At 38.0% G+C, this 21,632-nt stretch overlaps 3 pseudogenes; all 3 read right to left on the bottom strand.

Annotated features, from left to right (window-relative positions):
• Positions 1 to 1,905: 1,905 nt before the first annotated feature.
• On the bottom strand, positions 1,906 to 2,956 carry LOC115993705 (annotated as a pseudogene).
• Positions 2,957 to 13,095: 10,139 nt separating this feature from the next.
• Positions 13,096 to 14,130, bottom strand: LOC115994701 (annotated as a pseudogene).
• A 538-nt stretch (positions 14,131 to 14,668) lies between these two features.
• Positions 14,669 to 15,636, bottom strand: LOC115994162 (annotated as a pseudogene).
• Positions 15,637 to 21,632: the final 5,996 nt, after the last annotated feature.

The following is a 21,632-nucleotide window of genomic DNA, read 5'->3' as shown; positions in this document are numbered from 1 at the left end:
CGCCACTTATTTGTTATATGTGAGAAGGGAAAAGGTATACCCTACATTAGTTATATATTTCTTTTAAGAGACTCACTAGTTGTGAGAGAGAGAAGACATATACCTGATGTAGGGTATATCTTTTCGTGAAAGAGACTTCTTTAATATATTTGAGATTTGAATGTTGGATTCTAGTGAAAATACATTTATACTACTTGGGTAATCTTCATATTTACTAGTAAACTTTTCTTGACGTAGACCTAATGTCAAATCAAATAATAATTTAATGATATAATGTCCGTTTGGCATGATTAATTTTGCTAACTTATTTTACTATTCAGCTTATTTTTGTTACTATTTATGGGCTCTACTGCACTTTTTTGTACTATTAATGAGTCTTACTATATTATTTCAGCTAACTTTTACTTTTATTTACAGTACTTTTAACAAAATAAGCGGATCCCAAATAGACCTATAGTGTAGTGAAAGCATAGCTCTAAGCTCAAACAATCAAGTGTTGTTTAATTGTGAATTTCATGAAATTGGATTTGTTTGGTTGCCAAGAAAAACAAAGAAAAAATGAGACAAAGTGAGGGGAGAGAGAAAATGGGGAAGGAGGTTAAGGGTCCATTTGGGTACCGCTTATTGCTGAAAACACTGTAGTAAAATAATTTTTAAATGTGTGAATAGTGCCATGGAACCCAATTTTAAAGAAAAAATTACTGAATAAAGGTATTTGTGAGTCCCGTGAACAGTGCACGGGACCCACGAAAAACAATGCTTCCACTGGAAACATGCAAAACGCACTTCCCAAATAGAGGCTAAATAGAGGATGAGAATTTTTGTTGATTTCATTAGCCGTTAGTGCATAGCATTAGGTGAAAGTTGAGACTTTTTTTTTTTGGTAAATTCCACAAACCTACCCTGAGATTTGTGATAATACCAGTTAGGTCCAGAACATTTCAAAACCCACCGATTTGGTCCTAAAAAGACAACTTTGCCCCTAAACATACAAACTCTCTATTCTCTCTCGTCTCTCTCACTCCCAAACCTCTCTCTGACCAAAAATACCCAACCCAAATCTCTGAATCCATAAGAGCAGTACCAAAATCCCACTAAAGGTCCCCTGAATATGCTACAAAAAAGCACATAAAAATCACTCTTTCAAAACCCATTAATCCGCTTGTAAACCCCATTAAAATCTCCAGAAAAACCTAACAAAAATCCCCAAAAACCAGAAAAAATCCCAACCAAACACAACACAGAAAATCAATACAAAACCACCCAAGACCCCACTGTAAACATCAAAATAGAAACCAGAAAAAAAAAATAAAAAAACACCACAAGATTGGGGTCGTCATCCCTTGAAGAACACTAACGGTGTTTGGGCTGTTGTTGGCAAGATCCAGATCGAAGCACCATCACCACCGCATGGGTTCCGATCTGAGAGGGACGAGAGTCCGTTAAATAGCACTAATGGCGTCAAACAACTCAAACCTATGGTGGGAATCGAGAAGTCCTTTGCTGGGTGGTGTTTCCGGTGACCAAAACTCATGGGTTTCATCAGTTAGAGAGAGAGTTCTAAGAAAGAGAACTCAGAGAAGAGAGTTGAGAGAGAGGGAGAGTAACAAGACCGGAGAGAGAAAGAAGAGATAATAAAAATTAGGGACAAAATGGTCTTTTAAGATGAAATTGGTAGGTTTTAAATTATGTTGGACCTAGTTGGATATTATACCAAATTTCAGGGTAGTTTTGTGGAATTTACCTTTTTTTTTTTAATTGATCTCACAACTCTAATTGGGCAAGCTAAGCTATATGACTCAAAAATATGGACATTGTTTATACAGAATGTAAATTAAAGAGCGTAAAACAATAATTTTCCTTTATTAACAGAGCCTTCAAGCATCATAAAGTTTGAGTTTTCAAGCACTCATAAAACTAAGGCCTCACACACACAAACATGAAACCTAATGAAAGATGACTTTACTTGAGGAGAAAAGAAACCAACCGTTTGTTCAAATTATTAGCATTCTCACACCCAAATTTTATAATCTGGAAAGCGTGACCCTCTCCCTCCACTTCAACCAGATCTACTTCTCCTTCCCACTCACTTTCCTTCACTGCATTATAGTACCAAACACCCCTATTTCTCAGCTCATCTTTTTCAGAAACACTCAAGCAACCGGGAACACCCAAGTCTAGCTAAGCTTGGTGCGCTTGGACCCAATGGATTCATCTTTGGGTTATCTATGCCATCAGGTGCTCCCGGAAATATATGCTCCCAAAGCCTACATGGGAGTGACTTCTCATGTTCCACTGTAAACTCTGAACCTACTGGCTTTGAACTCCAGAAGAAAGGGTGAGTTAGAAAAGTTCCTACAATCTTAACGCCACCATTCAAGCCCTCAATCCCAGCTCGCATGGTCATATTATAGGCAATATTAGCTCCTGCACTGTCACCGCCGACAAAAACTCGTTTAAAGTCACCATGATTTTCCAGCCATGGCTCTTTATCAGCATAGTTATCCATAGAGTGTGATGCAACCCATTGAAAAGCAGCCCAGCTATCTTCATATGCAATGGGAAGCGAGTGCTCAGGAGCTAGCCTATACTCCACTGATACAGCAACAACTTGACCTTGAGAGACCAAATCATTGAGGTACCTATGGTGGTCAGAGGAGAAAGCAGATTCAACAATAAAGGCTCCGCCATGGAAGTAGACCAAGATAGGCAATTTTTGGTTTGGTTGTGTGAGTTTTGGGAGGTAAAGCCTAGCTGAGATGGTGGGGATTTCAGAAATGGTGATATCTTTTGATGACACTCCTGTTTCTGGGTCCTCATGTGAGGGTGGCACAATTGGTGAGCCTAGATATCGCTCAACTGAACCGTCCTTGTAGACTCGGAGGAAGGGAAGAAGCTCAGTAGCCACCTCTTTGTCAATGGAAGCCATACTTTGGAGTTAAGGATGGTTCAAGCTTTGCACAATTGAGCTCCAAATACTTTGTGATATATAGCAATGTCGTGCAAAGCTCAACTGGTATTCCTTACCTATCAGTCTGCTTGGATCATTGACTTTGGTTCTTTTGATTAATGGCTTGAATTTAAGTATTATTTGAGGATTCTACCGACTTCACATGACTCACATGGCAATATAAAAATCCCATAATGTACTGTCAATCATCTTAACCAAACCACATTTGTATTAGCTAGATTATATGCTGTGGACATTATTAGCCAATCATGCAAATTGGAATAGGAAGTTGTTATACGTGAGAGAGAGAGAGACAGAGACAGAGACAGAGACAGTTATTTAAAAATATATTTCAGGTTGTGCTTAATTTTGTATAGGAATCTTTTCAATCCAATTACTCTTTTGAATGTTTACTATATACTCTGGCCTTATTATTGCACAAAAATGGAAAGCGAAGTATGAGAGACGCTTGTGCATTTAGAAATCTCAAGTACTATGGCGCAAAAGCGCTAGGACGAATAGTGTGTGTACTAAAGGGGAAATAAGCCAATAATTCTTTCTAGCGATTGAATTATGAAATGATGTAACGTACCGCAAATTAAAAGGTCAAATTGTCCATATCATGAAAGGGACTTTTATTTTGCTAAAAAAAGGGACTTTTATCTGTCAAACAATTATGCATTCAAAATTTTTTTTTGCAATACAGTCAAGCTCAAGCCTTAGTTAGCAGTGTTCGGACCAAAAGGGACAGAATGACAAAAAGAAAGTGACTATTATTTGTTAGGACATATGTGATTCACTTGTTAGAAACATATGTCACTATTTTATGTAATTGATTTATCGTTTGACAAAACGCACTTTACTTGTATTGGGGTAGATTTAGAATGTGTTTAAATACTTCAAGAAACTATGTTTAAAGATCAAGTATTGAAGCCTTCAAGTCTGTCCAAGAAAACAAGCTAAAAGTGCAGAGTTACTGAAGCTCGACAGCTAGCATGTGTCGAGGTTTAAAAAGTTGTTTCAGCCCCGTGACTCGACAGCTAGCTCGATAGATACTTGACAGCTTCTATCGTCGAGGTTTACAAAAACAGAATTTCTAATCTGTTTTTCTTGGGATCCGTAGATGTGTCTTTGGGCCTTCTTTTCTCTTAACCCTAGACATATAAAAGGATTGTTTTAAGGGCCGTCAAATAGTTCACAAGTTGCACAAGCATTGAGCAAACTCTGTTCAAGTAAATTATGACAGGAGACGAAGTTCTTGCCCTAGTTCATCTTTTTCTCTTGAAGAAGTTGCTGTGTATGTGCATCGTAGGGTTTTGTACCCAAGTATTTTCTTGATCTTCATCGTGTGGATGAACTGAAGAATTTTGCAGCCAACAACCTTCTTAGTTGGTAATTAAAGTCGCGTACTGGAATCCGCGCAATTGGTTAGTCACATACTTGGGAGCCGTGCATCGAAAGGAGGAACTGTCACTATAAAACAAGTTCAATTGGGTATTGGAGTAAGGGTTCAACTGTAGGTTGGTAAGATATTTGGGATTCCTTTACTTGTAACCGCTTGTTGTGATAATAGTGGAGTTTCGGGAGTGGTGACCTGAAAATCATCTGGTGAGGTTTTTGCTATTAGGTTTTCCCTATTCGTAAACAAATTACTGTATCATTTATTTTCCGCTGCATATTTAGTTATTTGGTGATTTATTTGTGCTACCACGCGTTTGCATGTTAATTAACTTAATTAATTCACTTGACTAAATTAATTGGTTAATTTATCACAAAGGGTCAATTCGTTTTTGGCCTATCATTATTGTTTACTAACAAACTAGCACCATGTAGATAAATTCTTGAAAAATAGTATACTGAAGGTACTATAAATTAATATCCTTGAAATGACTCCAAATTTTATAAAATAAAACTTGAGATCGACAAAGGAATGAGATGCGTGTGGTAAAAAAAAATTAACACTACGTGTATAAATTTTTATAAACTAGAAGCCGGTAAAGAAGTGAGACACATGCATGGCTTAATATTATAGGTTAGAAAAATGAAACTATAGTCTTTTAGAAATTTGTAAAGTTGATAATTTGGAATACAATATATTTATATATTATGACCTACTCTAATATTAAAATATTAAGTTTATATATTTGTGTATAAGTGTTTATGTATGTGTATCATAGTTTATCTTAATTCTTGAGTCTTGACTAATATATTAATTAGTATCACAAAATTGATCCTGTACCTGCTAAATTGAGCCTTCTCTAAGGATGGCTCCTTTTCTCTCAAGTCTGCTTATTTAATGGGTAAAGGTTTAAACCTTTTGATCCTTGACACTTCCTCTTTTATGTGGGTTTGGCATGACATATCTATACATCTCCTAGAATCCTTTTCTTTGTCACCATAGTGTTCCAACTTGCGAGGTTTTGGATTCAAGGGGAATTACCCTTGATACTAATTTTCTTATTTGTGTAATAGTTGTCCAAAGACTACTATACACATTTTTCGTAACTAGAGGTATGCAAATTATTTTTGGCCCATGCTTCTGATACCTCCTCCAAGTAAAGGAATCCTTTTCCTTTAACCCCCATAATGTATTGTCAGTCATGTTAACAAAGCATGTATTGTCAGTCATCTTAACCAAAATTAGTATCTTTATATAATTATATGCCAGAGACTTTAGCCAATCATTCAAAAGCGTACATGTTATATGTTTCTTTATTTGTTTTGTCATGCTGCAAATTAGAATAGGAACCAACAACTCCTCAATTATTTAGATATATATATTTCAGGCTTGGATTTTGGATTTTGTAAGAGTACCTTAATTTTCTGTATGGGAATCTTTTCAGCCCTTTCGACAGGTTCCAATATTGAATGTTGGTTATACTCTGACCTTGCACAAAAAATGGGTGGCAAAGTAGTAGCTAGAAATCTATAGTACCATGGCGCAGAAGCAGATTCTTTTTTATCCGGTCTAAAGTAGATTGAATAATCTGCACTAGGAGTGGAATTTTGAAATGATGTAACTGCGACAAGGTAGAATGCCCACATAATGAAATGAAAACAATTATCCATTCAAAGATTTATTTTGGAATACAGACAAGCTCAAGCCTCTAGTAGTGATCGAACCAAAAGGGATAGAATGACCAAAAAAGAAGTGACTATTCTTGTTTACTAACAAAGTAGCACCATGTGTACACATTTTTGAAAAATAGTATATGTGGGGGGTTTGGGCCCAGAAAATCAGTACCAACCCGTTCAACTAAGGCCCAAGATCGGCCTAAGTAGCCAAAACCAACCCATAAGAGGGAAGTGGACCTCAAACTCGGTTGGAGTGGGCTCAGTCCGATAACATGTGTATTGGGACATAGAAATCATCATTTGGGGGAATCCTTTAGCGTTCAGCCTACCACCAATTGATGAGATGGTGGAAAATCGATGAAGAATTGACTAAACTAATATCAATTGCTGAGAGTTGTTAGTACCTTTAGGGAACTCGCTACCAAACGCTATTTGGCATCTAGAACAAGTTTCAAGAGAATCCTCAAAAGGCATGATGATTTTTTGGGATTCTGGTGAAAGTGGAAATGCATGTGAATTGGTGAAATGATAATGATTAGTACCCCATTAAAGAGAGACTATATAAGGGGTGGGAAGGCAGACAAGAGGGGTTGGTTGGAAAACACTGGAAAAAGAGTGAAAACACAGAGTGAAGGGAGTGTGAGCAAAGAGGAAGGAAGGAGAACTACCAGAGGGTGAGGTTTGTAGGTCTAAAAGTTCATAGAAAAGATACAACCTAGACTATCTAGTTGGTGCTTGGAGCCCAACTTGTAGGATTGCTAGAAAGCCCACAAATAAATAAATTGGGGACCCAAATCCTTCGTCCAGTACCACAGCCCTAGTAGGTTTGGAGAACACAGTATACTAAAGGTATTATAAATTTTATAATAAAAAATTACAAATTGATGCATCAAGAATGTGATTGGTAATACTTGAACAATATAATAAATGAATATTTGTAATATCCTTAAAATAACTCTAAACTTTATAAAAAAAAAACTCGACAAAGGAATGAGAAGCGTGGAATAAAAAAAATATCATCTTTATTTTATATGTTGTAGAGTTGAAATAATACTATAGAATCACACTTCAATGCCAACTCGTAGACACTGCAACAACATATTCGTAAATCATTGCATATAAATTATAATTGTATACATTAAAATTATGACAGATATTTTAAGCCCAACTGACTATTGAAATGATAGATGAATCCAAATCAACAGACATTAGATATGCATGCACACACAGCACCTCCAGGGTGCAACTGATTAAAGAATATAAGTATATAACCTCTTCAGCGAATCACGGGAAAATTTCCACTACAAAAATGAAATCCATTGGAAAAGGTTATGGAAAAAATAAAACATATACAATATCAAAAATCATATTATTAAAACATCAAACCTTTTATAGAACTGATAAAATAAAACAAGAGGAAACAGATCATAGGTTTATTCTGTGATTCAGTACAGTTTCTGATAATAAAATAAAATAAGTATAGTAGAGTATTTTTAGGTGTTAGAAATACTGAATGATTGTATTGTATTTCTCAAGTAATAGAATATACATAAGTGCCTTTATATAGGAGGCAGAGTGTGCAGTACAAGTAAGTGTGCTATACAAGTAAATAAGGTGGGCCTAAAACCCACATATCCTAATACACGTTAACAGCTCCCCTCAAACTCAAGGTGGATGTGAGACCAACTTGAGGTTGTCAACCAAAATGCGAAGACGTCCCTTAGGATGTGACTTGGTGAAGATATCTGCAAGTTGATCTTTAGAAGAAACTGAGATCAGTTTGAGAGCACCATGGACAAGATGATAACGGATAAAATGACAATCGATCTCGATGTGTTTAGTCCGTTCATGGAAGACATCATTGTGAGCAATATGAATGGCACTCTGGTTGTCACAATAAAGAGGAGTAGCAAAGGATGTGGATACACCTAAATCTTTGAGAAGCCACCGTAGCCAAAGGAGCTCAGATGTGGTATCAGCAAGGGCACGATATTCTACTTCAGTACTGGAGCGGGCCACATGAGTTTGTTTCTTATTTTGCCAAGAAATCAGAGAAGAACCAAGAAGAAAGCAATAGCTAGTGGTGGACCTGCGATTAGTGGGATCTACTGCCCAATCAGCATCAGAAAATGCACGGAGAACAAGAGGAGATTGAGCAGAGTAGAAAAGACCATGGAAGAGAGTGTCCTTTAGGTATCGAAGTATGCGCAGAACAGCAGCATAGTGAGTCGATCGTGGAGCAGACAGATACTGACTCACCTGGTGAACAGCATAGGAAATGTCTGAACGAGTGACAGTGAGATAAACTAGGCTGCCAACCAAGCGTCTGTAAAGAGAGGGATTAGACAACGGTTTCCCCCCTGACGGAGTCAGATGCGCATTAAGCTCAACTGGAGTGTCAACAGTCTTTCTATCTGTGAGTCCAGCTCGAGACAAGAGTTCAGAGGCATACTTGGCTTGAGTAATATAAAGTCCATCTGTAGAATGAGTGATTTCAAGACCTAAGAAGTAGCTGAAATGTCCAAGATCTTTCATCTCAAACTGCTGACTGAGAAAACCCTTGAGTTCTTGAATGCCACTAAGGTCATCACCAGTTATGATCATATTATCCACATACAGGAGAAGTAAAATAGTGCATTTGTCAGTGCGACGAAGAAATAAGGCAGAATCATAATGACTGGCCATGTAACCTAAGCGAGAGATGGTAGAGCTGAATTTGGCAAACTAAGCTCGTGGAGCTTGTTTAAGGCCATAAAGAGCACGCCGAAGGTAACAAACCTTATTTGATTCAACAGAGAGACCAGGAGGAGGTTGCATATAAACTTCTTCACTTAAATCCCCATTAAGGAATGCATTTTTGACATCCATCTGAAAAAGATCCCATTTTCTGGCAGCAGCAACAGCTAAAAGAGCTCGAACAGATGAGATATGAGCAACCGGAGCAAAGGTCTCTTCATAATCAATCTCATACTCCTGTGTAAAACCTTTTGCAACAAGACGAGCTTTATAGCGCTCAATGGACCCATCAGAGTGAGTCTTAATCTTGTAGATCCACTTACAACCAACCACAGATTTCCCAGGGGGGAGAGTCACCAAATCCCAAGTATGATTTTTAGATAATGCATCAAGTTCCTCTTTCATTGCAATCTGCCACAAAGGGTCAGTGGAAGCCTCACGATAGGTGTGAGGCTCATGCAGTGTAGCAAGAGTAGTGTAACAACGATAATCAAGTAAATGTGTAGGAATGGATCTTACCCGAGTTGAGTGATGAGGTGGAATTTCTTGTGCAAGATCTTCAGGCGGAGCAGGAGCAGGGGACCCAAGCTCAGGGTTGGGTAGCTCATCTTCAACCTGTGCATCTTCCACCTGTTCATTAAAAGGTGAACTAGGAAAGGGATCAAAGGTATTTGGTGGTTGGACAGAAAAGTCTATAGGAGGATCAGGAGCAACTACAGGAGGATCAGGAGCAGTTACAGAAGGAATATGTGCCTCATCTGGAAAAAGATCTAAAACATAGGAGGAAGATAGGGAGGCACGGAAGTGAGAGAGCTCGACAAAGGAGCGATATTCCCAAAAGACAACATTGCGGGAGATACGAAGACGATGAGAGATAGGATCATAACACCGATACCCCTTTTGAGTTTTGCCGTAGCCAAGAAAACAACAAAGCCTTGACCGAGGCTCAAGTTTGTTATGCTCATGTGGCTGAAGAAGAACGAAACAAGCAGAACCGAAGGAGCGAAGGTGGTGATAGTCTGGAGGTGACCCAAAAAGGCGCTCATATGGAGTTTGATTTTGAATAACAGGACTTGGAATGCGATTAATAGCATGAACAACATGAAGGGTAACTTCACCCCAAAAAGGAGCAGGAACTTTGGCAGAGAGAAGAAGAGCACAAACAGTGTCAAGAATATGACGAAGTTTTCGTTCGGCTCTACCATTTTGCTGAGAGGTACTTGGACAAGTTAGTTGATGAACAGTGCCATAGGAATGCAAAACAGCTTGTAAAGCATATTGAGTGTACTCAAGAGCATTATCAGATCGAAAAATTTTGATACGTTTGGAAAATTGAGTTTCAACCATTTTTGCAAAATTAGAATATACTTGCAATAACTCAGAACGATGTTTCATATTAAAAATCCAGCTATAGCGAGAGTAATCATCAACAAAGACAACAAAATATCGAGATCCACCAATACTAGAGATAGAGGAAGGCCCCCAAATATCATAATGAATAAGGTCAAAGATATCAGTGGATATTGATTCACTAGTATTGAAAAGCAAAACTGGTTGTTTTCCTAACTGACATGAAACACAATCAAAATTTTCTGTAGACATTGAACCTAACAAACCTCTAGAAGCCAATTGTTGTACTCGAGAGGAAGATGCATGACCAAGTCGAGCATGCCAAAGTGCAAGGGAAGGAGTAGAAGAAACTGCAGTAGCTACAACAATAAAAACAGCAGCAACAAGTGGAAGACGAAGGTTGTCCACGGGAAACATACGCCCAACTCTAGGACCGATCCCAAGCTCCTGTCCCGTCCTTGGATCCTGCACAATACACCCAGAATAATCAAAGATAATACTATAACCTAACTCAGCTAATTGTCCCACAGAAAATAAATTGTAAGAAAGGTCAAGAACATTAAAGACACCAGGAACCGAGAGATTAGAGGTCGAAACGGAACCTATATTATGACCAGACATAGTGGAACCATTTGCTGTGTGAATATTAAGAGGGTGTGGTGCAGGTTTAAGTTCAGAAAATAAGGACGAGTGAGGAGTCATGTGATTACAACAAGCAGAATCCATAAGCTAAGAGGAAGGAGACATACCAGATAAAGCTGAGAGAGAAGAGGAATAAGATGCATTACCAACCATACGAATGACATTGGCGATGATATTTTTAAGGTCATCTGTGGACATGGTGAAAGTGCGTCCTGAAGACTTAGACTGTGCAGAGATGGGAGCCATTGGTTGGACACTTTCAGTGTTAGCAACAGTAGCAGCGGAAATTGACACAGCTGATTTGTTGCGATGATAGCAAGTCTCAATATTGTGGCCAAAACGTTTGCAAAAATTGCAAAAACGTTTGCTGGATTGTCGGCGACGATTATTGCAACAAGAAGAAGACATGTCCTTATTTTTCATTTAGAAGCAAAATATGTAGAAATGGACTGCAAAAATGAAATCTACGCGAAAAACTGGGTAAGGAGCACCTGGACTGCAAAAAGTCAACCCTGAGAAAAGTCAACGGTCAACGGTCAACCACTATGATGACGTCAGCAGGATGACGTAAGCTGAAGACCTCAACTAGGGCTGACGTGGATGATGACATCAGCAGGTGCACAGAGGCGCGTGGAGCGCGTGAGGCGCGTGAGTCAATCTCGCCAGAACTTTGGTCGGCGCGTGAGAGCGCATGGGGATTCCGATCAGGCCGATTTTTCTCCGGTTATGTAGATCAGAGAAAGACAATTCCGATGAAGGCGGCAGTGAGTTGATCGGAGCAACACTGGTGGCGCGTGAGGCGCGTGAACAAGCTGCGGAATATTTGACCGGCGCGTGGAAGCGCGTGAATGGTCAGAGTGTGGTGATTCCGGCGGCTTTGTGTAGATCGGTTGAAGATCTACCCGATGATAGGTCTTATGTCTTAATCAGAGATCCGGTGTGGAAGATCCGACGGAAGCAGTGATCTTGGTGGCGGTGATTGAGCTTCTGGCGGTGAAGATTCAACCTTTGCACCTCTGATGACGATGGAACAGTCAGGAGAGGGCACGGAAAAGGTTTACGGACCGATGAAGTCGAGGCAGCGGAAAATACCAACGAAGACAGGACTGCAAAACACAAGAAAATTAGAGCAATGGCTCTGATACCATGTTAGAAATACTGAATGATTGTATTGTATTTCTCAAGTAATAGAATATACATAAGTGCCTTTATATAGGAGGCAGAGTGTGCAGTACAAGTAAGTGTGCTATACAAGTAAACAATGTGGGTCTAAAGCCCACATACCCTAATACACGTTAACATTAGGAAACACGCATCTGATAATAGGTTTATTTTTGATTCAGTACAGTTTTTCTAAGTGCTCTCTCAAATAGACCATCTCTCTGCCTGCAATTTGGAAGAGATCGACTCTAGTAGTCTCTTCCCATGACAAAACTAGCGATGTAAAGATTGTGAGTAGTTTGTAAAACAAATTAACAAACACATTGATCCAACAAATGCATAATCCATTCTAAAAGGTACACGTTGAATTAGAAAAAAAATATAGTATTACAAAAAAATTATATAACTTATTTGCCACAACTGTAATGTGTTAGAATGTGATTGATGAGGAAAAAATTGTGAATTCATGCGTAAGTGATAAAGACAATTACTTACAGTTTGCCACATTAAAATTGTGATAAAAAATTATAGAATATTTTATGATCTAGAACCCTTTGGTGGAATTATAGCATTTCAAGTACAGACACATATTATTAACCGTTATCATTTCAATTACAAACATCTAATTCCAAGAACCAAAAGGAAAACTCTTTTTTCTTTTTTTTTTTCTCTTTTTTGGCTGAATAACCTCATTTTATTGTGAAGAAGGCCGAAACCGACCAGTTATAAACAAAAAGCAAAACTAGGCCCGACCCATCTCTTTCCAAAGCTTGAACTACAATAGCAAGAGGGCAAGAGAGGGGAACAGACTTAAATCTATGCCAGAAGGCGGCCCAAAGGGCTAAGAGATAGGCTGAAGAATTGCCCTCTCTTCTAACAAAAAAGAAAGATACATCCTCAAAAAAAATTACAACAGAAAGGATATCATTCACAATTACATACATCATGGTACGTAAGTGGGCTTCGGATATGGCCTTACATTCATCGAGGTATGTGGAATTATGGCATTTCAAGTACAGACACATATCATTAACCGTGGTTATTTCAAGTACAAACAGCCAAGTTCAAGAACCAAAAAGAAAGTGCATGGGCTTTGAATATGCCCTTACATTCATCGAAAGCTCCTCTAGCCTCAAAGCAGCCAAAAAGTGGAGCTATTTTCCCAACAGTACACAAGAATATTACTTCTTGAGGAGAAAGGAAGCCAAGCGTTTGATCAAAGTCTTTGCATTCTCAGTCTCAAAATGCAAGATATGGAAAGGGTGCTCCTCTTCTTCAACTTGAACCAACTCAGCCTCTCCTTCCCACTTGCTTTTTATCAATTCCTCATAGTAACAAATACCTCTATCCCGCATCTCATCCTTCTCGGACACAGTCACAAGCACTCGACAATATCCAAGTCCAGCCAAGCAAGGTGCTCCAGCTACACCAATCGGATTGATCATTGGATTATCAAGACCACCTGGTGCATTTGGATACGCAAAGTTCCAACACTGGTATGGCAAAGCCTTTTCATGTCCTTCAATAGGCTCTGACCGTATTGGTTTTGAACCCCAGAAGTAAGGATGTGTAAGAAAAGCTCCTACAAGTTTAACACCACCATGCAAGCTCTCAACGCCAGCTCTCATTGCTATATTAATTATGCACAACAGCACTATCACCACCAAGAAAAACTCGGCTAAAGTCACCATGATTCATCAACCATGGCTCTTTGTTGACAGCATTAGTATCATCTATGACGTGTGATGCAACCCATTGAAGAACAGCCCAGCAATCTTCATAAGCAATGGGGAAAATGTGCTCAGGAGCTTGCCTATACTCTACTGATACAGCAACAACTTGACCTTGAGCGACGTTGCACATGAATTCCTTTTATCTTCCATAGAGGAATTATGAACCCAATATAGTTCACGAATTATATATTAAAAAAGCAGCTAAGTTTTTTTCCATTGCTCCAAGCTAGCTAGTTTGAAAACCAACCAGACTAGAAGTCTAGAATCCTTGTCCCAGTCTTCTAAAGCAAACCACCTGCTGGCTGGTATAAGCTCAACACTAATGGTTCACCTTTTGGAAATCAAAGTCGATCAGGAAAAGGAGGTCGCCATAATAGTGATGGAACTAAGGCTTTGCTAGAAAATCTAGTCTTTTGACTAGTGCTATGGTGAAGCTAATGGAAACTTATAGATGGGCTCTTATACTATCTTTGCAATCTTCATGTTAATTGAGGAACAAACAACTCCTCAATTTTTTTTTTTGGTAAATAAGGAATTATATTAAAAACTAAGAAAGCGAAACAAGGCAAGAGCTAGTCATCGCCAAATTATCCATTACAAAACACCCCGAAACAAAACCGGGGGAGAGGAAAAAACAACGAAATCCAGGTCTTGGTATCTTCCCAGCCTTGCAAGGGCGTCGGCAGTCCTATTCGCCTCCCTGAAAGCATGTTGAACTAGATTGTTGGGAATCCCCCGCAACAAAGACTTCAGTCATCCATTGCCAAAGGCAAAAGATAGGGGTGAACTTTTGAGGAACAAGTTAGGAAGGAGACCAAAACCTGAGCATCAAGAGTTGTTTGATATCTTTGAGCTTTGGATTTTGGATTTTATGAGAATGCATTTATACTATAATTTTATAATCTCCATATTTCTAAGTGAAATTTTCTTCTTGCAATTGCTGGTCATCACTCATAAAACTAAGGCCTTACAAACAAAACAAATCAAAGCAAGAAATCATGAAACCTCATGAAAGATAACTTTACTTGAGGAGAAAAGAAGCCAACCGTTTGTTCAAATTCTTAGCATTCTCACACCTAAAATGCAGAATTTGGAAAGCGTGATCCTCTCCCTCCACTTCAACCAGCTCTACTTCTCCATCCCACCCGCTTTCCTTTACTGCAGTATAGAACCAAACACCCCTATCTCTCAGTTCATCTTTTTCAGCAACAGTCACAAGCAACCGATCACACCCAAATCTAGCTAAGCTAGGTGCACTTGGACCCAACGGATTCAGCTTTGGGTTATCAATACCATCAGGTGCTCCCGGATATATATACTCCCAATACCTACATGTGAGTGACTGCTCAAGTTCCTCAGTACATTCTGACCCTATTGGCTTTGATCCGGAGAAGAAAGCGTGAGTTAGAAAAGTTCCTAAAATCTTGACACCACCATGCAAGCTGTCAATCCCAGCTCGCATGGTCATATTATAGGCAATATTAGCTCCTGCACTGTCACCACCAATAAAAACTCGTTTAAAGTCCCCATGATTTTCTAGCCATGGCTCTTTATCAACACGGTTATCCAAAGAGTGAGATGCAACCCATTGAAATGCAGCCCAGCTATCTTCATATGCAATGGGGAGAGAGTGCTCAGGAGCCAGTCTATATTCCACCGATACAGCAACAACTTGACCTTGAGAGACCAAGCTGTTGAGGTACTTATGGTGGTCAAGGAGAAGGCGGATTCAACAACAAAGGCTCCACCATGGAAGTAGACCAGGATGGGCAATTTTTGGTTTGGTTGTGTGAGTTTTGGGAGGTAAAGTCTAGCTGAAATGGTGGGGTTTTCAGAAATGGTAATGTCTTTTGATGACACTCCTGTTTCTGGATCGTTAAGTGAGGGAGGCACAATTGGTGAGCCTATTAATCGCTCAACTGAACCGTCCTTGTAGACTCGGAGGAATGGAAGAAGCTCAGTAGCCACCTCTTTGTCAATGGGAGCCATATTTTGGAGTTGGGGATGGTTCAAGCTTTGCACCTTGAGCTGCAAATACTTTGTGATATATAGCAAGGTTGTGCAAAGCTCATCGGTATTTCCTACCCATCAGTCTGCTTGGATCACTGACTTGGTTCTGTTGATTAGTGGCTTGAATTTAAATATTACTGAGCATTGCACCCACATCACATGGGAATATATAAATCCTATAATGTATTGTCAGTCATGTTAACCAAAGAACATGTGTATTAGATTATATATTTGCCAGGGACTTTAGCCAATCATCCAAAAGCGCACGTGTTATTGGTTTCTCTGTTTGTTTTGTAGAGGTTGCCATGCTGCAAATTAGAATAGGAACCAACAACTCAGTTTTTTAGATATATTTCAGGTTTGGATTTTGGATTTTGGATTTTGTAAGTGCCTAATTTTCTGTATGCATGGGAATCTTTTCAGCCCTTTCGACAGGTTCCAACTCCTCTATTGAATGTTGTTTATACTCTGACCTTGCACAAAAAATGGGAGGCAAAGTAGTAGAAATCTAAAGTACCATTGCGCAGAAGTGCTAAATCGAATAATCTGTACTTGGAGACTTTGGAGTGGAACTGCAACAAGGTAGAATGCCCATATCATGAAATGAAAACAATTATCCATTTTAAGATTTATTTTGGAATCCAGACAAGCTCAAGCCTCTAGTAGTGGTCGAACCAAAAGGGACAGAATGTATTAACAAATTAACGCCATGTGTACACATTTTTGGAAAATAGTATACTAAGGTAACGATTGGATACAACGTTTCAAAGCAACGTTTGCGTTTGGCGTTCACAGTCCGTGGGCCTCATGGCTATAGTAGCCAAAAATTACGCCCAAAGACTGAATAATGTGTCTGTCAGTAGGTTCCGTACACTGTTTATGGAACCCAAAAACCTTTTTTTTTTAGCAAAATTTTCATTAAAAATGGATCATACGGCATTATTCATACATTTAAAAATTATTTTGCTACAGTGTTTTCAATTTTCAACAATAAGTGGTATCCAAACATACCCTAAAGATATTATATATTTTACTATAAAAAATTATAAATTGATGCGCCGAGAATGTGACTAGTGCCACTTAAACAATATAATAAATGAATATTTAAAATTTTTTTTGTCCTTAGTGATATGGCAGTTTATAAGATTCGTGAAGTAAATTTTTTTGTAATATCTTTAACATCATTCTAAACTTTATAAAATAAAACTCGACAGAAGAATGAGATGCATGGGATAAAATAAATAAAAGAACTTTTTTTTTTTTTTTGAGAAAGAATAAATAAAAGAACTTAACTCCACATGGTGGAGCCAGGAAAGGAATTAATGGTAGGGGGATGGGAATAAAAGATGTGATGATTTTTTTTTTTTTTTTAAATATCATCTTTATTTTATATGTTGAAGAGTTGAAATAATACTGTAAACACACTTCAATGCCAAGTTGTCCACACTATAGCAACATATTTGTAAATCATTGCATATAATTGTCTAAATTTTCATCACACCTAGCATGACAGCAAACCTTAAGCTAATTTTAATGCAATAAAAGATAAAAATCATATAATGCGTAGTATATTTAAAAATATTAATATAATTTTGCTGAAACTTAAGAAACATAAACACACAAAATTATTTGGATTTAGAAAATTTCTATCTTTTTTACCATCAAACATACAAAAAGAAATAAAATTTTTATATTTACCAATGCCTTTGAAATGAGAAAATTTCAATATTTTCCTCTCAAGCAAAGGTGGATATGAAAATCAAATAAATATGGACTTTTTTTTTTTTTGGCACTAAGATATAAAATTTCTACTACTACTAGTTTGATAAATTGGTTTGGCTTTGTCATTGTTAGAGCTTATATTTACAAGATACTATGGGTGGTCTCTTTTCTTTTCATCAATTGGGGTATAAAAAATAGGTACGGTTTCTTAGGTACAGTACATTAGACTCTTCAATTAAATTTAATGTTGTTTTGTCATCAAATCTAATTGTTTTTTTTAAATATAAAATTATTTGTATTTTATTAATCAATACAACCATATATTTTAATTTAATTGAAAATTTCACAAAGGCTAGAATAGTACTACCGTTAATTTTTTTCATAAGTTAGTTGGGTGGAAGTCCAAATTTCCGTCACCAGTGGGTAGACTTGTTTCTCATCATTCCAGAATTTTTTATGCAATGTTGTTCTCTCCCTGTCAAAGTTTGCAATGCTATTAATAAATTGCATGGAGATTTTTTTGTGGGCTCCACCCAAGAAAAAAAGGAAAAAGAAAAAGAAAACTTCATCTTGTTAATTGGCGCACTATATATTACGCTTCCAAAGAAAACCGTTTTCAATTCAAAGCTAGAAATGAAGCTCTCGTTGCTAAGTTGTGTTCGAATCTTACTAACGAGCATGAGGCACCATAGGAAAATCTTTTCATTTGTAAATACTTTTCTACCCCTAGGCTCACAGAGAGTGGTAGGAAACTTCCTTGTTCAAAATTATGATCTGCTTGCAAAAAAGGAGGCCCAATCTTCAACAAAGGCTTTGCCAGGAAATTTGTAAATTTTCCTATTTGTAATAGTTCTCCAGAATAGTGATGGAAACTAAGGCTTTGCCACAAAATTTGGTCTTTTAAGAGCATTCCCACTAAGGGTTTTAAAAATTTTAGTATACATCATCTGAAAAATTAACTTTATAGCATTTGACATATCACTTTACAATAAACTCAATATCAAAACTTCTATTTTTTTACCATTTTATTTAAATATTTTTTATTTTTTATTCATTCTTTATTCTGTCTCTCTCTCCTTCTGTCAAAAACCAATAGATCTAGAACCTTCTCCCTCTCTCTCTGATCTTCTGCTCTCAAACTCGTGCTCCAGGCTGACCACCAAGCTCCATCTCTAAACATCAATGCCACCACTCCATGGTGGTTCGACCCTAAGTCTCACCCTCTCCATCGGCCTAAAACACTTCTCACCCTTTCGAGCTCTCTCTCTAAAACTGAGCTCTCCTTCTAAACCTCCATGGCCAGTGCTTTTCAAGCTCATCACCTCCAACCACAACACTCAACAACCTCATTCTCTGCTCTATCTCTGAATTCAAACTCAATCCGAGCCTATCTAGACTTTGATCCAAATGAAGCAAAGCCTCCCCATTCCACCACTGAACCCAACCAACGCCAACGCCAACCACCACACACGATCTCAGCAGTGGATTTGCAATAAGATTTTGAGGGTTTTTAATGGTTTTGTTGCAAGGTTTTGGGGCTATTTTTGGTGGTGTGTACAGAGGGAGTTTTAGGATTGATTTTTTTTTTTTTTTTGGGTATTTTCAATAAGGTTTTGGGTATTTTTCTGTGCTGATTTTCTGGTTTTTTTTTTTTTTTTTTTTTTGTTGGGTTGCTGTGTGATTGCAGTGGGGCTCTTTCTAGTATTTCCTGGGTAATTTCTGAATTGCAATGGTGAAAGAGTTGGCTGAGATGGTGAGAGGGAGAGGAAGAAGCTTGGGTGAGATGGTGTGACAAAGGAGAAGTGAGAGAGGAGAGAGAAGAGACTTGGGAAGGAGACAAGCACGGAAGAGAGAGAGAGAAAGAAATTAATAAAAAATGATAGCATGTTGTTACAATGCGCTCTCAAAAATAAGAGCTCACAGTAGCAAGATGGCAATTTTTTTAGTATATGGCATCTTTGATGGAGTAGGCTTTTTGGGTTATAAATGCTAAAAATAGCATTTTAGCATTTATAACACCTTTGATAAGAATGCTCTAACTAGTGTTATAGTGGAGCCAACGGGCACTTATAGATGAGCTTTTATTATAGCTAAGAGCATTCATATTGAGTCTTCTATATGTCATATGTTGGTATATTTTAGCATCAAGATACAAAAATGGCCCATTACCTGATCTTGCAAAATCTTGCAATTGCAAAAAAATTTGCAATTGTGCTACAGTGCCATCCTAAACCTACATTTTGGATGGCACTATAGCACAATTGTAAACCAAAATATTGATATTTTATTCCTTTTTCATTTTTTTTACGGACTTTTTTGTCTTTCAACTCTCTCTCTCTCTCTCTCTCTCTCTCTCTCTCTCTCTCTCTCTCTCTCTCTCTCATCTCCTCTCTTTTTTTTTTTTCTTTTTCAGTTCTAATTCTCTCATTCAATCCCTCCCTCTCTCTCGTCCCTCTCTGTGTGGATCAATGCCCATGCATTGGTGTATCTCAGAGCATACGACGTGGGTCAAGTGGTGCGGTGGTGTGGGTCTGGTGGCGTGGGCAGGTGGTTACAGCGATGTGGCCAGATGGTTGCAGCGGCGTGGGTCTGGTGGCTTAGGCAGATCTCTTTCCTTTCTTTCTTTTTTTCTCTCTATTTTCCCTTGAATCAAGCCTCCATGGGTCTCATAGTTTGGTGGAGCTCATGGTTTGATGTGGTAGATCGGGGTGGTGCCGTGGTGGTGGATCGATGGGTGCCAATTGTGTTGTTGATGGTGGATCGAGCTGGTGTCATGGTTTGTGGATCAGGGTGGTGTCATGGTTGGCCTAGTCAAATGCCAAGCTAATCTCAAAGATTTTATATTCTAAATTGTAAGTTTAAACTATGCTTAAATTGGGAGGTTGTTGTGTTGATGATGGTTGGGTTGAGATTTTGTGCTGGGGGTTTGTTTGGGATTTGGGATGAGTTTCTGTATTGGTGATTTTGGGTCTAGGTTTTAGGTGGTGATGAGTGGTTGAGATGGAGAGGAAGAGAAAAATGAGATTGAGAGAAAAAAAAATTTATCATATAGATATATTATTTTAATATGTTGTATAGGAAAATAAAATATGAGATGTTGGGTGTGTTGTAAATGATATGATATAATAGATAAATTAGCTTTTAAGATGGTAAAATGGGATATAATTTACATACCGGATATGAATGCTCTAACGATCTTAGTATCACATTTAAAACGGAGAAAATGGGCAAATGCCCCTTTCAAAAAAAATCCAGCATTTTGCCCCCTTTCCCAAACTAATTAGGGAAATTCCCTTCTTTTGAAACTCGATTTTCTCAAAATCGAGTTATAAAAAAAAAAAAAATTTAAAATCCAAAACTCTATAGTGGCGTTTTAAGAAGCCTATAGTGACGTTTTAAGGACCTATAGTGGCGTTTTGTAACTCGATCTCCATGAAGTTGAGTTACGTGCAATTTTTTTTTTTTTTTAACCTATAACTCGAGTTCAAGGAACTCGAGTTACAAAATGCTACTATATATCCTTAAAACTTATATGCTCATTAAAAACGCCACTATAGGGCTTAACTCGATTTTGAGAAAATCGAGTTTCAAAAGAGAGACATTTCTTTAATTAGTTTGGAAAATTAGACAAACTGCTGGATTGTTTTTTTAAAAAGGGTAAAAACCAATTTTTTCCCATATAAAACAACTAACCTTAAAAAATAAAAATAAAAACCGATGCATACATATATTTTTTTTTTTGGATACCAAATAAGGGAGATTACAAAAAGGCTGGATTAAACCAGCAAAGTTTAAGAGGCATTATAGTTGCCTGTCTAGCTATATTACATAAGGACTTACACAGCACGTGAGGGACTCAGATCATTTTACAGAGGAATCCATGTAGAACAAGAAAATTGATGTCAGCAAGTCTAACATTGTCCTGCCCATCAGAAGCTCTTCCAGAGTTGAAGACTTTGACTAAACCTCTGCAGTCACTTAGAAACAAAACATGATGAAGACCATGGTTTTCTGCAATGAGACAAGCTTCCACCACAGCTTCAAGTAAAACTCCAGGTGCTGTTCTTGCCAAACTACTATTAACACCAAAAAACATAAAATCTCCCTGTGTGTTTATAGCTTCATATACATGGGCCCTTCTATTCTTCTTCTTGTTTCTGAAACCAGCAACTTTGATAATTAATTGCCAGGGTCCTGCAGCTGACTGGGTTGGTGGTTTAGGTCTACTTGAGAACCAGTTTGAGTTTTGTTGG

This window comes from Quercus lobata, chromosome 6 (genome assembly GCF_001633185.2).
Source record: "Quercus lobata isolate SW786 chromosome 6, ValleyOak3.0 Primary Assembly, whole genome shotgun sequence".
Classification (NCBI taxonomy): domain Eukaryota; kingdom Viridiplantae; phylum Streptophyta; class Magnoliopsida; order Fagales; family Fagaceae; genus Quercus; species Quercus lobata.
Note: the sequence above shows the minus strand (reverse complement) of the source record. Positions and strands in the feature narration are given on the sequence as shown.